The following is a 13,492-nucleotide window of genomic DNA, read 5'->3' on the forward strand; positions in this document are numbered from 1 at the left end:
ACAAATAAAAACACTGATATATGCTTAGATAAAATTACAGGAATAACATTTTGATGAAATATAAAAATGGATTATATCTATAAGCATTTCTGAACACACATTTATAACTTCCCTATACTACAATGACTACATGAAAACACGGACTGATGCTAACATATTCAAATAACTCTGTTTCAGTTGATTTCTGATTGCCAGAAAGTCTGCATCACTGGCAGTTGAAGCTTTGCTGGCAGCACCAGAGTTTTGTTTGTTTATAACAATTTGCCATTGCTGCTGCTGCTGCTGCCATGTCAGATGGTTCAATAGATTAGATGTTGTATGTTGTATTTTCGTGGTTGAAAGCATTTTGCTGTTGACTCAATAGATTTTTTTTCTGCATCTTTGATGAGACTCAATCAATGATTGAAAGTATACCTAATTTTCTGACCTTCTACTTATGATAGGTGTCGCTACTCACACAATACCGGCATATAAATGCTGACATAGGAGGAGAAGTCAAAACTGGAATCAAAGACTTTGCAGAGTGTTTCTTTGCAAGGTTTTTTCTGCAAAGTCTCAAGTCTTCAAACAGTGGCAACATCTCCCTCTGTGTATCTGTATATCTCTGAGCTTCTGTGTTGGAATATCGGCTGCAGCGTCCCCAGGGTATAAAAATCGAGAAGGGCATAATCAGCCGAAGCGCCACAAAGATTATGATGCATGACACGTGATGTGACGTGAAAATCAGCATCAAAATCAACACCCACAACACCCGTGACAGCATAAAAACACTGTTACAGTGCTCATATCAGAAAAAAGTATTAAGATAATGGATCAAAAGTCACAGTTAAAAAGCTGAAGGCTTGTTTTGATGTTGACACTGTACAAAAACAGCCCCACACAGGCCATTAGAGAGGATACAGGATTAAGCTCCTTTTGAGACCTGGAAGCTACAATCTTTTAATTACAGTCTATGGAAATGAAAATAATGCTTATGTCCTCACATGATAGTTTTATTTGAATTTAAAAAAAAACAAGACAAACTGAAACATATTCATTTACATCCAGTGAAGCACTCTGAACATTTGAAAGGCTTTTCCTTTTACATAAGACAGACTATTGCTTCATCACACTTGTGCTCCACTGTAAATGTTGGCATGCCTTTCTCCTTTCTCTTCACTTGCATGGTCCATTCTCCTGATATTGATTGAAAACCAGGAGTCCAGTTATTTTTTAACCTATGTAATTTGGGTGCTAAGTTAATAGGTCTCCGTGATATGAACCTTAAAGTGCCTGTCATAGTAAAGGCCCGGCTTAAGGGGAGTGACCAGCTAGTGACAGGAAAGAAATGCATGGAGAGTGATAAACAACAGCCTTGAGAAAGCTAAAGATAAGTTTTTTAGTCCTTGTTAGTAGTGAAGCTGCTGTATTTTACTTTCAGTAAAACACTTGGGATTTATCAGTGATGTAATATTAAATTAAAAGCTACCAGCCATTTTTCAGATGTTGCAAAAGGTTGCTTTAAGCACTGTGCTGTTTTTCATTTGCATACTTTTTACATATCGGTTCTATCACTTTAAAACCTGGTTCTGCTTCGTGTGATCACAGTTAATATAAATGTGACTATGAGAAAGTTCCCACTATGATTGTGAGCCGCTTGCTGAGTCATCTAGGTGTTAAATGCATTGCTTACTGGCACCTTGACAGGAGACGATCGTCTGATGTGAGCAGTTTGCTCTCTTTTTTCCCAGCACTAATTATCCCAGCAGGTCACAGATTTGAATATACAACCTTATGCTCACAAACCCACATTTTTCTAAACCATTTCTGGATGCTTTCCACTCAGATCTCACAGCCATGGAGCTAATTGTGAGCTATCTAAAAATCACTTTTTATTTTCCTTTTTGTTTTTTTTAATTTTTCTTTTCTTTCTACAGTAGTCTCCAGTAAAGATAATCACAGAAAGTGAATGTTGAAAATTTTCACTCCAGTCTCAGTATCACTCAGATATGTGATGGCCCAGTAGAGACAGCATTTGTCAGCTAAGACAAGTCAGCCGTAATTAATATCCATCCGGTTTTTGCAGAGGAATTTCTTTGAAATTCAGCACAGTAAGAAAAGATTTTGTAGAAATATTTATATTCGGTTTTTCTAAAAGTTAACTACCTACTTCAAAGAACTGACTCTACAGGGAGTGCAGAATTATTAGGCAAATGAGTATTTTGTCCACATCATCCTCTTCATGCATGTTGTCTTACTCCAAGCTGTATAGGCTCGAAAGCCTACTACCAATTAAGCATATTAGGTGATGTGCATCTCTGTAATGAGAAGGGGTGTGGTCTAATGACATCAACACCCTATATCAGGTGTGCATAATTATTAGGCAACGTCCTTTCCTTTGGCAAAATGGGTCAAAAGAAGGACTTGACAGGCTCAGAAAAGTCAAAAATAGTGAGATATCTTGCAGAGGGATGCAGCAGTCTCAAAATTGCAAAGCTTCTGAAGCGTGATCATCGAACAATCAAGCGTTTCATTCAAAATAGTCAACAGGGTCGCAAGAAGCGTGTGGAAAAACCAAGGCGCAAAATAACTGCCCATGAACTGAGAAAAGTCAAGCGTGCAGCTGCCAGGATGCCACTTGCCACCAGTTTGGCCATATTTCAGAGCTGCAACATCACTGGAGTGCCCAAAAGCACAAGGTGTGCAATACTCAGAGACATGGCCAAGGTAAGAAAGGCTGAAAGACGACCACCACTGAACAAGACACACAAGCTGAAACGTCAAGACTGGGCCAAGAAATATCTCAAGACTGATTTTTCTAAGGTTTTATGGACTGATGAAATGAGAGGGAGTCTTGATGGGCCAGATGGATGGGCCCGTGGCTGGATTGGTAAAGGGCAGAGAGCTCCAGTCCGACTCAGACGCCAGCAAGGTGGAGGTGGAGTACTGGTTTGGGCTGGTATCATCAAAGATGAGCTTGTGGGGCCTTTTCGGGTTGAGGATGGAGTCAAGCTCAACTCCCAGTCCTACTGCCAGTTTCTGGAAGACACCTTCTTCAAGCAGTGGTACAGGAAGAAGTCTGCATCCTTCAAGAAAAACATGATTTTCATGCAGGACAATGCTCCATCACACGCGTCCAAGTACTCCACAGCGTGGCTGGCAAGAAAGGGTATAAAAGAAGAAAAACTAATGACATGGCCTCCTTGTTCACCTGATCTGAACCCCATTGAGAACCTGTGGTCCATCATCAAATGTGAGATTTACAAGGAGGGAAAACAGTACACCTCTCTGAACAGTGTCTGGGAGGCTGTGGTTGCTGCTGCACGCAATGTTGATGGTGAACAGATCAAAACACTGACAGAATCCATGGATGGCAGGCTTTTGAGTGTCCTTGCAAAGAAAGGTGGCTATATTGGTCACTGATTTGTTTTTGTTTTGTTTTTGAATGTCAGAAATGTATATTTGTGAATGTGGAGATGTTATATTGGTTTCACTGGTAAAAATAAATAATTGAAATGGGTATATATTTGTTTTTTGTTAAGTTGCCTAATAATTATGCACAGTAATAGTCACCTGCACACACAGATATCCCCCTAAAATAGCTAAAACTAAAAACAAACTAAAAACTACTTCCAACAACATTCAGCTTTGATATTAATGAGTTTTTTGGGTTCATTGGGAACATGGTTGTTGTTCAATAATAAAATTATTCCTCAAAAATACAACTTGCCTAATAATTCTGCACTCCTAGTTGGCTGGGAAACTGACTTTTTAAAGCTCTCATCTGGTCTTTTCTTTACATGGTCACATTTGTTAAATGCACTTTCAATAATTCACATAAAATCCACATAAAATGGAAGCAATGGACTGAAATGTAACAACTTTCACTTTTGAATACATTGAGAGAAGTTTAGAGATGCTAACGCTGAAATTTGACTTCTATCCTTACTGTTCACATGCACAAGTAAAGCAGGGTGATATCTCAATTTAGTTTCATTCTGGAGACTTGAAATCATTTTTATACCTCCAAGGCTGTCAGACAACACGCCTGGCAAGGACTTCGCTGCTGTCACAGGCTTTAACAGAGTGAATGAAGCTGCGGTGTCAGGACTCTGCTAATTTGAAACATCTAAAAACCTTTGTGCCTTGTTCAAATCTATCAACGCCTGTGATGTAATTACATTTTAAATAGGCTGGGGTGATAAATTGAATCTCTATACTGTTCTGCCCCTTACCAAACTTGATTAATCCATTTTTAATCAGTTGGTGGCAGGGAGGTGCCTTGATGTTTCATTTAACCAAGGATGACAGCTCAGACCATCATGCCTTTGTCAGATGAGTCCTGTTCAGTGTGAAGACAAAGGAAAAAGATGGAGGCTTTTAAATAATCTCACTTGTTTAAAAACTTATCTCCACATTCTTTGTTTGTAGTTGTCCTAATGGCAGTGATGTGTTTGTGTTCTCCTTGCAGGGAGCAGAAGGACCTTAAACGATGACTGCTAAAAAGCAGCCTGCTCCTTTCAGTTACAGTACAGTAGGTGGGTGAGATAACAGTCCAGGCTAAGAAGAATTGCTTCTAATTATAGATGACAGACTCATTCCCCCAGTGTCTTCCTCCTCCCAGTGGCCATGCTGGGAAAAGAGGTGCTCTTAACAAAAGGAACCTTTGCACTTTTATGTTGAGAATGAAGCTAAATGCAATACAGCACTCAGTGATTATAGTGTGTGCTGAATATAAAAATACTTGCATTGTTTTCTAAACCAAGCATGGCAAAAAGCAGTGGTGGAAAACAAGCGCATTTAGTAAGTGTTATAGCTTCTTAACTGATGAATATCTTTTTTATTTGTTATTACTGAAATTAATCACTTGATTAATTTATATATTTTTGCATGGTGTAGCAAAGTGAAGATTTACTTTGGGAAGAACTCAAACATTTAGACAATAATTCTCACAGCAACCATTGTGCTCCATACAAATCACAGCCTCACAGGCTCACAGCCTCAGGGGAAATGCTGGTTTATTTAGCATTTGAACACACCCATTAACACTGTGCTTCCAAGGGGGTTACTAACTGTGTACATAACTTCACTCACGGTGCATGCCTTTTCACAAAAGCAACTGCAAAGCTACTAGGAAGACTGTAAAACTGTAACACAGTTACATCGCACAAAAATGTGGTAAAAGAGAGCATGTTTCTCCTAAATTCATATCAACAAACACTCTGTTTTGCCAACTTTTACAGAATTAAGATTTGCCACCAGCGGCTTGCATCTTACAGTTCTGTAACAAAGAAAGATTTTCACAGGACTCTGTGTAGGCCTATGTGAATCCTTACCAGTTCCACTGGAATTAATGGGGTTGCAGCTGGGTGTTGCTAATCAAATTCACCAGATCATCAGCAAGTGCGAGCACTTCTATGAAAGCAGAAGTTGTTGCAATTTGCTGGTTTGCATCATTCAGGCGTGTCTTAACACAGTGCCACAGTGTTCCCAGGAGGGAAAATGTCAGCAAATTCAATGCTCAGTGAAATTATAATGCTAAGTATTGTAAGGAGCTACATCTTAGAATCTACATTCCTCAGTTAGCATGTTAAATGCTAAAGTTCATCGCAGGAAAATTAGAAAGAGCAAAAAACAAGTGTGGAATGTTTGCAGCAAGAGAAACCCTGTTTCCCACAGACCTATGTCATGCCTGGCAGCATAACAAACCGCATCTGACCAAACCACAATACTTCCAGACTAAGTGGAGATGTCTGACATTAATGCACAGCACTGCATTTGGAGAAAACAATTAAATATAGTATATCAGCACAAAGTATGGTGGTGGTGGAGGGGTGATGGTTTGAAACTGGGCAGTTTGCAGTCATTAAGTCAGCTATGAATTCCTCTGTACATCAAAGTTCCTCCTATCAAGGCTTTAGCTGTTAGAGAAAGGGACGGAGCTCAAATAGAGGAAGCTCCAAGAAGAGCCCCTCCTTTTGACAACAAGAGTTGTGGCCCTTCTTGGAGCTTCCTCTATCTAAGCTCCTTACAGGGTGCTCTTCTTTGGAAGTTTTCTGGGCATGGCCATCTGGAAGCAGACTCAGAGTTAGAGCAACTAGAACAATTCTTATTTGGCCTCGGAATGGTTAGGGATCACATAGGAAGAACGGGAAGGCCTTGCTAGGGAGAAGGAATAATCCGGAATACTCTGATTAGCCTGCAGCACCGCCAGTGTTAGCTGAAATTTTTTTAGGACCCTGAGTGGAAGGACTGAGCACAGCTTTTTAGAAACATTAGTACACAAAATATGTCACTTCACACAACAACAGTCACCTCATGGCACTTTATATTGTAAGCTAAAGACCTACAATTTAGTATTTCCACACTTATAGTTTGTTCATTCTGGTTGCACTTTCTTTTTCGCCAGTAAAAAAAGAGTCAAAACAGGAAACTGTTTGTGAAGCTAGGTCGGCTTTCCTGTAGCAAAGCCTACCTAGCTACAGGAAAATCCAATGTACACGTGGTAGGTGGGTTGGATCAAAGTAAGACCAGGTTGTTCACATAAACCAGCTGCTCTGGATTTCTTTTGAAACTGGAACAGGCCCTCTTCTTCCAGAAGGTTTTCTTGTTGTTGTTTTGATTGATTACTAGCTGCACCAAATTAAAAGTTTAATTTAAATTGACTAAACAGTGCAAATGTAAAAATACTCTTAGTGTATGTCAAAGCAAATTAGCACACAGTTTGGTCCATCACACTTCTATAATCTAAAAAGGTGCAGATCAAATTATTGGTCATGACAGTTTAGACAGTTTGTCATTTAAGCATTTTTGTTTGTCTGCTTATATGCCTCTTCTGATGTGAGCAGGTTAGTCATGTGTGGATCACAAGAGGTTGTCCACACATGTTTCTTACAACCGTCCTCAAACAGATGAACCCACATAGTCAAGAAAATCCAATATCCTACCAAGAAACATAAACTGTAATCATTCTGGGGGGAACATTCTTCTCCTGTGCAACACAGGCATCGAGAGGTGTAAATCTCAGGTCAGGATGACAGTAACGCACCTTGAGAAATTGACTGTAGCATCTTTGAATGTCAGGAGCAGAATGGATGTGAAAATAGAGAAACATAAAGCTGTTGTGGGCAGAGGTGGGATATGTTAACTGCAGCCCCTTGGCTGCATCCTCAGCGGAGCTGGAGAATTGTCGAAAAAAACACATTTCATCTTCTCAAACAGTGGACTGTTTTGGTGAATTCACGTTATTGCAGAAAATGATCACAGGACAGTTACTATGGAAGTTAAAAGATTTGTTCAATTTGTTCAAGTGTTGCGTACCTTTGCAAGTCCGAGGCATTTCATGAAATAATCGTGAAATTTTATCAAGGCAGTTTGTAAAACTGTAACAAAATTAAATCTGTTCATTCGTATTCATGGACATAAATTTTGACACTTTTAATTAAATACAGGTTTGAAAAGTGGTGCAGTATGAACTGCAATGTCTAATATCTTGGTGCCACATTAGGAGTTAACTGCTGAATCAGAAGTTGCAGATATGGCATTTATTGTTATACCAATGTCACAATTTCTGATTTTCATGTTGCTATTTAGTAAAGTGTAGCATAACTGACCACCATGCAGCGAAAACTAGGCTTGTATGCTGCAATGTGAATACATTATATTATTATTATTACATTATGAGAACTGCCCTGTGAACTAAGTCTATCGTTCAATCCCCTCCTTTTAGTGTGCATGTTTTATGTTTTCTTTTTGACTTACCCTTTTCATTTTGAAACTGAAATTCTATTTTCTCTTGTCTACAACAGTTTGTCAGCTGGCTCTTTTTAAGAAAATCATAATGTATAAACTGTTGTCATGCACAGGAGCCTTAAAAAATAATGTTTTCAAGACTTGTGCAGAGTCCACACAATAAGAGCTTAGTCACCCATCAGTCCTTTGCCCTTTTATTTGTCGGGAGGAGGACAAGGACCTGACTTTTCAATGAACTGCTGATACAATTTGTCCTTCAGTCCTTTATATATTGAAAAAAAAATCAGACAAATATGAAACATGCACTGAGTAGAGAAATTTCATCAGCAAACTGCTTTACAGAAAGCATACCATCTATGCCTTCCATTTTTTGATGCAATCATAGCAGCCATGAAGTCCATTAACATCTTAGTAGTCATTGCTCTAGAAATACATGATTACATGAATACTCATGCACGGTTAAATTGTCTCAACCATTGCTATTACTATCGGTATTTTGCTGATACGCCATATGAACACCTGTCAGAGTAGTCTGACACAGTAGGACAGTATGCTATTGTGCATTCACACACACACACACACACGCACAAATACACACACATGGAGGGTGACAGCAGTACCACTGCCCTGAGGACAAGAACAACAGAATGAATGATCCCTGCAACAAATCACTTAATCCAAAAGAAACGTGTGGGTGCGATGTTTCTCAGAACTGAACTATTTAAAACTATCTCTCATCCACGTCTGTATATTAGACTGAATTTGATGGTTTCCTCCATTAGTCTTGATTTGTACACATGAAAATTGATCTCGTAATCTCTTAAAGCAAATTATGCTCCTGACACTGCAGTATTAGCTGACTATATCTTTCATGGAAATTTGATCCTGACCTGATGCAACCACAGCCTACTTTTCAGTCATCTCAATGACGTGGCAGAAATTCTCTCCTGTTTACTTTGTGTTTGTCTAACCGATGTAATTGGTGTTTTTGTCACAACAGCATTCTTTTGTGTGATTACTGGGGACCTTTTAAGTCTATTCATGGAAACATATTATCCTCTCTGCCCAGTGATGCTGACACTGGCAAACCCGTTTAACAAAAATAAATAATAATATAGGTAATGTGAATAAAAACAGAATGGAAGGATTTGCCCTGCTCAAAAGAAGATTCAAATATGGACTTGTTGGTCTAACTTTAATGATGCCATTGGGATGGTTCTTCTCATCTAAAAACAGAAAACGTGCCTCTACGACTGAGAAAGCAGGCATCTTCAGTGCATGGTAAGTATGCTTATCATGACTTTAAAAAAGCATTTAAATGAATACTTTAACCTTTCGAAAATGTGCATAATGGCTGTCTTGGTAGAGGTAATGTCACTTTAATGTCTCTCAATATCAAGCTACAACCAAGAGATGATGACACTGAAACGTTGGAATCTTTTGCCCAAAAAAAAGAAAAGAAAAATACCATCAAAATCAATATATGTTACAGTATATACAACTTTATTACTTACTTACACCTTTCTAGTACTGGGTTGGACTCCCCTTTTCCTTCAGAATGACCGTGATTCTTCATGGTTTCATCCATATTGACATAACGGTGTATGGTATCCTGCTGGAAGCAGCCATTAGAAGATGGGTACACTGTGGTCATAAAAGAATGGACATGATCAAAATCAGTAGTCATTTAGATTGTGGCATTTAAACAGTGGTCAGTTGGTACCAAGGCACCCATGATGTATTAAGAATATATCCCATGCAGCTGTATGCAACCAGCCTTGACTGTTAATGCAAAGGGTGATGGATCCATGCGTTCTTGTTATCAAGACCAAATATCATATAAACCTTAGCCCTATCTGACCAGACAACCTTTTTCCACTCTCCTGTTGTCCAGTTTTAGTTCTTGCGATTTGTAGCTTCACTCTTCTGTTCTTGACAGGAGTGACACCTGGTGTGGTATTTTGCTGCTGTAGCCCACATGCCTTAAGTTTCGAGGTGTTGTGTTCAGATATTGTCTTCTGTGTACCTCAAGTTATTTTCACACAAAGAACTGCTGCTGCTCACTGGATATTTTTTCTTTGTTGAACCATTTTCTGTAAACTCTAGAGATGGTCCTGTGGGAAAATCCCAGTAGATCAGCAGTTTCTGAAATACCCAGACCAGCCCTTCTATCACCAACCACACCATGTTCAAAGTTATTGAAACCACTTTTCTTCTTCAGCAGGCTATTGGCCATGGTTTGGCCATGTGTACATGTCTAAATGGACCACATTTGCATGGGTGGACATTATATATATATATATATATATATATATATATATATATATATATATATATATATATATATATATATATATTTTTTTTTTTTTTTTATTATATATTTATAAAGTGTGACATATTTCTGTTACTTGCATCTTAATTTACTTTTGCATTCAAATATGACAAACTTTGACCAAACTGCCTCACAGCAAACAAGTAAACTATTTCATAAAATTTCAAGAAATTAAAATGTAAATAAAAACAAGTATTTGAAGGGGGAATCATTAAAACAGCAGTAACAACACAATGAATAAAAATAACCCCACCTTTCTACACATTGCAGTTGTGATATGTCCCACCGTGTGATAGATAATGAGAGGTACAGTTATGCATGTATTTCAAATGCAGTTGCACCATCCAGCATAATGAATTGCAGTAATTATGTTTTGATCTAATACGAGCAGAAATAGCTATCTCAAGGTCAGTAAAAGAAAGACAGGGTTTAACCTTAAATATGTCTTAAGTGAAAAATGTTGTCTTTAGTTAAAATGTTTTGGCAAGTCTTAACTAACAGAAAATCAACCAGGAATGTCCCCTCTCTGGTGGGGGGGAAGCGATCCTGAACTATTGTGTGAGGTTGAGAGATACTGGCTAGATATAGCGAGGCTCATCAACACATGGCTTGAGCTCTGGAACCAGTCTGGACTCTGGACTCTGTTTCACTCTGGAGTTAACCTTGGTGAAAGGCGGTGGAAGTGGTGGCTATTTTTGTATCCCCTCGGCTTGTTGCTAATATGTTGGGGGGTTTGCCTTTGGATGGCAGGTTTTCTTCCCTAAACCTTTGGATCTGAACATCTCCTGACTGTTGTTATGTTTTGCACTGAATGACAGTTCAGAGTAACCAAGTGTGGTAATGGTGGTAATTGAGAGTGCTCCTTCTTGTGACTATGTTGTCTTACTGGGAGACTTCAATGAGACTTCATATGGACACATGGCACCAGGGCACTGTATGTTCCAGGTCAATTATTGGTTTGTTAAACATGTCATCAGATCTGTGGCTGTATGTTCTGGATCCTTTGTTGAAGAGGAGAAGAGCTGAGCTATCAACTGATCAAGATCTCCAACTCCCACATCCAAGCAGACTTCAACAATATTCCAAGGGAGGCTGGGGACATTAAGTCCAAATTGACCATGTTTTGCAACTCCATTGCTGTGTCTGCTGCAAGAAGCAGTAGCCGTAAGGTGGTTGGTGCCTGTTGTGGGGGTAATCTCCAAAGTAGATGGTGAACACCATTGGTGAAGGGAGCCTTCAAGCTGTAGGGGTCCTGTTGGCCTTGGCTAGCCTGTGTGCTTCCTAACACTACTAATGGGTACCGCCAGGCCAAGTGGAACATGGCAGAACTGTGGGAAGAGTGATTCTGAAAAAGTGTCAGATGACTCAGGAGTGGAAAGCAGTGCCGTGCTCACATGTTGTATAGTGATGGTGGACTGCTGTAGAGGATATAGTTGGGCTGTGGAAGGCATAGCACCTCCTCAATCCCACTGACACGTCTTCTTTAGAGGATGCATTTAGGGATGAGGGTGACGACTTGCCCATCACTGAGGTCACTGATGGCCAGGCCACTGGAGTGGATGAGTGGATGAGGTTTGTCCTGAGTTCATAAAGGCTCTGGATGTTGTAGGGCTGTCCTGGTTTACACATGGAGATCTGGAGTGGTGAACAAGATTGCGGATAGAAATGGCGTAAATTAGTTTTTCCAAATGGCGGCTTGTCGCCATCTCTTTCCCTCCTAGGTGAGGTGTTCATGGCATATCTCACTGGGAGGAGGGCCTGGGTCAAACCCAGGACAAAAAGGAAAGATGTAATCTCTAGGCTGGCCTGGGAATGTCTTGTAGGTGCCCTGGATAAGTTGGAGGAAGTGACTCAGGAGAGGGAGATCTGGGCTTCTCTGTTGCCCCACGGTCCCAGAAGAAAGTGGATTAATAGATTGATGGAAGACTAATTTTAACAAGAATCAAAAATATTTTTCTAATAATTTTTCACATTAGGTTTACATTATAAATCCAGGGACTCAGTATTTGAGAGACTATTGGCAAGTATAACTGCCTGCAGACCAGTGGGATTAATTACTAAAATTTCAGTTTAATTTTGATTAAAATCGAGGACATTTTATGACAGCACAATTTAGTATCTGCTAAACAACTTGCCAAGGATACAGTACATATTTTCAACATACAAGTTATATGCAATATTATGTTTTTGAATTATAGACCTCTGACAAAAAAGAATATGTTAGTCAGATAAGACATTAACAAGTTTAGGGCAAGATGGGAGATCAAGATCTGATGGTCCACTGCATTGAATACAGCAGTGAGCTCAAGTAATACAAGGTCAACAAAGTCACTAGCATCAAAAATATATAAAACATAATGATGAAAAATTAAAACGACAGATTCTGTGTTATGATGATGATGAAGTTTAAAATAGATGTAAAAAAAAAAACCACATGTATGTATGTATATCTTCAGCCCTTCCCATGAGAGTTGCACGGATGCCCCTCCAGTGGTCCTCCTTGGGCTCTCGCACTCTGGGGCCTCTGGATGTCTGGGGCCTGGATCTCCTCCATGCCTGCTTCATGCCCTGGGGGACAGGGCTATGGCTCTCTACATCCTCTTGCAGACCATTACATGTGGAAACCATTTGAATACAAGCGTGCTGATCCACAGAGGTGTGCACATGGATGTTCACTGTTCGTAGACTTAAATTACACCTTTCTTGGCTGCTACTTCAAAGCACATTGTGCGCTGTCTGTCCTGCATGCTGCACAACAACATTGAATATTTAGTATTTACTGCTGTTTACACTTAGCTAAATTAATGCAATGGTGTTGTGTTTAGTATGTTGCTTTGGTTTTTTTTTGCTTGTTTTCTATTCTTTCTCTCTCAACAGGTGATCCAGGAGATTTTATTTTATTTTTTCCCCTTTCTCACTTTCCCTCTCCCCTTCTGTTTTTCTTTTCCTTCCTCTTTCTTTCTCCCTTTCCTATCCCTCATGTCTGTCCCGTCTGTAACAACTGAAAATAAAATAAAATAAATAATAAAAACAAAGGTCGATCAAATGGACCAATACGGCAATGCCACGACGATCCATTTGGCAAAATAAATCCATTGGGTATCCTTGTTGGTCTTCAGACAACAATTCTGACGGCTAAAGAACCAAATGGGACAGGCAAAAGAAAAAAACAAAACAAAATAAAAAAACAAAAAAAAACCCCATGCATACATATATATCTACATACATATACAATACAATGCTTTTTTCCTGTTCTTGTTTGTTTATATTTTCATAATGAAGCAGAAATCCAAAGAAATGTGAAAAGAAAATACCTAAGTTTTAAGAAAGAAAATTAATTACTGGCAAATATGACAGGGTTTGCTCAGGATGAACACTGCCAAGAAAATAAATTACCATGTTTCTACAGATGGTAAGTTTTTTCTTTTC

The sequence above is a fragment of the Maylandia zebra genome, linkage group LG1, assembly GCF_041146795.1.
Source record: "Maylandia zebra isolate NMK-2024a linkage group LG1, Mzebra_GT3a, whole genome shotgun sequence".
NCBI lineage: Eukaryota > Metazoa > Chordata > Actinopteri > Cichliformes > Cichlidae > Maylandia > Maylandia zebra.